Consider the following 4,833-nt stretch of genomic DNA (forward strand, 5'->3'; position numbering starts at 1 on the left):
CTCTCCTCTCCTCTGTCTCTCCTCTTCTCTCTTCTGTCCTCATCTCTCCTCTCCTCTGTCTCTCCTCTTCTCTCTTCTGTCCTCATCTCTCCTCTCCTCTGTCTCTCCTCTCCTCTCTTCTGTCCTCATCTCTCCTCTCCTCTGTCTCTCCTCTCCTCTGTCTCTCCTCTGTCTCTCCTCTCCTCATCTCTTCTCTCCTCTGTCTCTCCTCTCCTCATCTCTTCTCTCCTCTGACTCTCCTCCTCTCCGCTGTCTCTCCTCCTCTCCTCTCTCTCCTCCTCTCCTCTGTCTCTCCTCCTCGCTCTCCTCCTCTCCTCTGTCTCTCCTCTTCTCTCCTCTCCTCTTCTCTTCTCCTCGTACGTCATTTATTTCTCTTGATCCCTGATTTGCTACTTAAAGCAACATTTACACTCGTACAAAAAGTGATCAACTGGTCTGTAGTATTCACCTCTATTGAACACATACACGCGCCGCCCACGAACAGTATCTACATATAAATCATTGAAGGATTTGCACGGAGGCAGGACTTTATCACACTTCCAGCATCTCAGGCGGTCACCCATTTTACTTTCTACTGGAACTGTAGTCATTTTGTCTTGAGCGCTGGTTGGCTTATTAAAGCAACATTTACACTCGTGCATAAAGAGTTCATATGGTCTGTAGTATTCACCTCCGTTGAACACATAGAAGCGCTCCCCATGAAGACTAGTTACATACAAATCAGCAAAGGATTTGCACGGAGGCAGGACTTTATCACACTTCCAGCATTTCAGGCTTTTGCCCATGTTACATTCTGCTGGTACTTTATTCATTTTTGTTGATTGTATTCAGCGGTTTAATGGTGATTTTCGTGTGCAACCTGTGGTTTCCTGAAACATAAAAAAATACATATTATTATGCAATATCAGAATATCTTTATGATTTAACAACCAGCTCATAAGAGGAACGACTGCTGCTTTGACTCTTGGTGAAAGGAACAAACAAGGAGAAAGAAAGAATTTCTGTCAATAAAAGATGACCTTTTCCTAAACCTAACCAAATTGTCTAAACAGCACACAGTAACAACATAAAATGACAGACAACAGTCCACTCTCAGACCAGTTCAGCAAGGCCTAAAATTTAAATTCCCAAAGCGAGCCATCCTAGGGTTACACGGTGAATGAGTGTGATGTCCTGTTCTGTTGAGGTTACAATGCACATTCATTGTTCACAATGCAACCTAAGAGAGATCACGAAAAAAATCGGGTGCGTCAGTAATAAGTTTACTGCGTCCTTTTGTATTTTAAAGTGTCAGAGACGTTGGACGCGTACATAGCAAAATGACACACCTGTAGCGAAGACAACGCTGACACAGAAAAGCTACTTGGGGTCCAGGGACCCTGCCATGTCACTATTTCCATTGGCTGCATACAGACAGCTTTCATTAGAGCTTGTTTATAATAATTCACAATTAGCTGAGCTAGCACCCTCTGCTTGTTTTAAACACTGCGGCGGTGGATGAGAGATGTTTACATGTCCATGCTTGTTTAACATTTATTGTATGTCGTCAAGTAATCTCGGAGTTATCTTCAATTCAGAGCAACTCTGCTCTGCTGGCTACTGATATCTCTGAGTGTGTGTTTGTGTGAAGGAGCTCAGCCCCGACACAGAGAACAGGGAGAGGCTGCAGCGTGATAACAAACTACACCAAAAGTATGTGTTTAGTGCTAGATTCACTAGCATGATGTGACATTTTACTTGACCCTCTCAATCGGGGGAATATTATTGAGCTGCGTATTTTTTACACCAAACAACACTGTGAATGAAAGATAAAAACTCCCTGAAACCAGGACTTTATTGTTAAGACATTTAAAAGTAAATGAAACCTAAGAAAGTGTCAAAACAACAACGCAAACATGCGGATATAATGTTTACCATCTCAGTTTAACAAATCAGCTGATCATACCTTCAGATCCAAACGTCAGGAAGACGTGAGAGCAGAAAGTCAGTCAGCAGCAGGTGGCAGTGTTACAGAAGGTCAGTCAGTCAGTCAGTCAGCGCTCTGATGGGAGAGTTTTCACAGCAGCCGGAGACGTGACAGAGCTCCACAGAGTCCAAACTTTAGAAACACTGAAGAAGAAAAACAGCTTAGTTATTGACTGTGTGAGGGAGAACAGCCTGAAACACATGATACACGTGACAAACAGAAACTGCATCAACAGAGAGACAGAGAGGTCGACTGAAACTAACCAACAGATATCTGACACACACTTACAGAAGAACGGTCTCTTTCAAATATTTCATCAAATATTTGGCTTGTTGGATGTTGCTCAGACTAAAGAGGCAGTTAGAAAACATGGCTGTGAACTCTGGGAAATACAGATGGGCTGTTCTTTTCACTTACCCCCTGCCCCCATTCATCATGGATCAAACATCTAAGACTTTCTCTCTGCACACAAAAGGTCTGTTTCTCTCAAATATTGTTCACAAATCTGTCTAAATCTGTGTTAGTGAGCACTTCTCCTTTGCCGAGATAATCCATCCAACTCACAGGTGTGGCATATCAAGATGCTGATCAGACAGCATGGGGACTGCACAGGTGTTTCTTAGGCTGGCCACAATAAAAGGTCTTAGGCTGGCCACAATAAAAAGGCCTTAGGCTGGCCACCTGCTGATTAATTTGCACAAAAAGGTAAAAAAAAGTCTGGCAGCCATAGCTGTCAAACAGTAAAATACAATATATTATGCTGCAAGAAGATGACAGATTCTTGCTGTAATTTACAGCCTGTGTTTATTAAAGTGTTTCTTTATTAAAAAATGTGAACAATGTGATGTAAGTGCTAAATTTAAAATTAAATTTAACAGCTGCTATAGTTTAAGTTACAGTAATCTTTTGTTGTTTCATAAAATTATTCAATTTCAATCCAGCATCTGTCTGTCAAAGTGCACATTTCTAATCTGAGTGTCGGGCATTCTGCTGTAAAGTGAGTCTCCTAATAAAGAACTTGCTCAAAAGAAAATATTTATCATGAGTGAACCACAGCTTGCAACAATCTTGTTTATAGATATCAGGGATCCTCTTACTTAGGAGGCAACAGCCCTACATTCATTGGAATCCATTTCCTTTGTAATTTTTTTGTTGTTCTAATCAAGCATTCATCTGATAAGAAAGCTTTTCAAATGTTTTTTAAAAAAGACACATCAGACTCACTCACCTTGAATGTTGATCAGGTCAGCAGCTCGCTGGTGTCTCGTCCAAGTCTGTCTCTAAACAGAGAGACCTGCTCCTTTATATTATGTGCCGTTACCTATACTCTGTAGCAGAGGGTGTGGCTGCCCCGGGCCCACGGTTCTCCAGTTAAAAAGAGGCATACCTTTAGCCCAATCTGCCTGAATGAACATGCATTTTTGTTATTCAGTTGAAAAATTTGCATAAAGTGTGTTTGTGTGTCTTCTTTGTGGTTAAAAAGAAAATGTCAGACTCAGGGCGGGGTTCACACTGACCTTGTTTAGTCCGGCTGGACTGAACCCTGGAGCATTTTCTCCCTTGCTGCTGTTCGTTTAGGTTGGTTTTAATGCCGGGCTCAAACTCTGGAGCTGTTAATTTCTAGTGTGAACATCATTTGAACCACTCACAGGAAGCTACCGTTGTATGTGTAATTTAAAATTACTTACTTACTTATGTAAGTCAGTACCCAGCTCACTCTCTGTTCAGGTGGAAGAACTCAGGATACAACCTGAGACATCACAGGCCGCAGAGCATCACCGCTCAAAGGCACATGGCTTTTTCCAAGTCACTATCAGAATGATTGCAAAGGACATTAAGGCAGGAGGAAATACCATGCGCCCCACCTCATTCACACAATGGACACTTAACACCTCACCCCACTCTCATATTCTACCCACTGGGATTTAGTAGGGGAGAGAGGGGTATGTTGTCACACTCTTTACACCAGCAATATTTTGTCCTCATGGGGGAACTCTGGTTCCATGAAGAGACTGAAGATAGCAAATGATTATTTCTTTAAACAATCATTTGCTCAGGAGCTGGGAAATTAATTATCTAACAGAGGATAACTTTTCGTTTATATATCATTTCTAAGTATAAGAAGTCAGAAGGAGCTGGAAATAAAGCATTAGTTACAACATCACTTGAAAGAGCATCAGGGATCATTGCTGAATATTAAAACACTGCGAAATTAACTTATAGATTCTTTTCAATAGCAACAACACAGTAATATAACTACTCTAATGAAGTAGTTACTGACTACTGTTTAGTAACTTTTTTATTTTTTAATTTATTTTTTTAAACCTGTCCTGCCCAGCAGCCTGGTATAGAGTATGATGACCTGGATACCATATTGTGCCAGACAGATTTTACTTTAACAAGAGAGTATTAAAATACTCCTTTGTCTGTTTTATTATTTATTTAATTATGTATTGATTTGTCACCGGGCCGGACAGGGGGGCAGACATGGGGATAGGGGGGCAAAAACAGACAGCACAGAGAAAGGACAAGACCTGTAAGAGAAGGGGGATGGAAGGTGTGGGAAACACCAATTGCAGAAAGCAACGAAACCTGCAATAGAACAGAGAGGGGGGCTTGGGGAGGAGAAAAACAACAAACAAACACAAACAAAAACAAACAATAAAAATAATAATAGTAAAAGACAACCAGCCGAACAGCAGCAATAAACAGCTGACATAGTAAGACAACTAAGAGAAAAATGAAAACAAGAAACAGTCCAGCACACTAAACGATGCAAACACGGAAGACCACGACCCAACCAACAGACGCCACAAAAAATACATAAATGATAAACACACAAAAATACAAACAACCATCCAAATGCC

The 4,833-nt window shown here is 41.2% G+C and overlaps 1 long non-coding RNA gene across 1 annotated transcript; it reads right to left on the minus strand.

Moving 5' to 3' along the window:
• Positions 1-266: 266 nt before the first annotated feature.
• Positions 267-3,305, minus strand: LOC123978446. Its single transcript, XR_006826960.1, has 3 exons — positions 3,195-3,305; positions 1,946-2,109; positions 267-869 (listed from the first exon to the last, which is right to left on the minus strand). It is a non-coding gene; the product is annotated as an uncharacterized LOC123978446 (long non-coding RNA).
• Between the last annotated feature and the right edge of the window lie 1,528 nt (positions 3,306-4,833).

The sequence above is a fragment of the Micropterus dolomieu genome, linkage group LG11 (assembly GCF_021292245.1).
Source record: "Micropterus dolomieu isolate WLL.071019.BEF.003 ecotype Adirondacks linkage group LG11, ASM2129224v1, whole genome shotgun sequence".
Lineage (NCBI taxonomy): Eukaryota > Metazoa > Chordata > Actinopteri > Centrarchiformes > Centrarchidae > Micropterus > Micropterus dolomieu.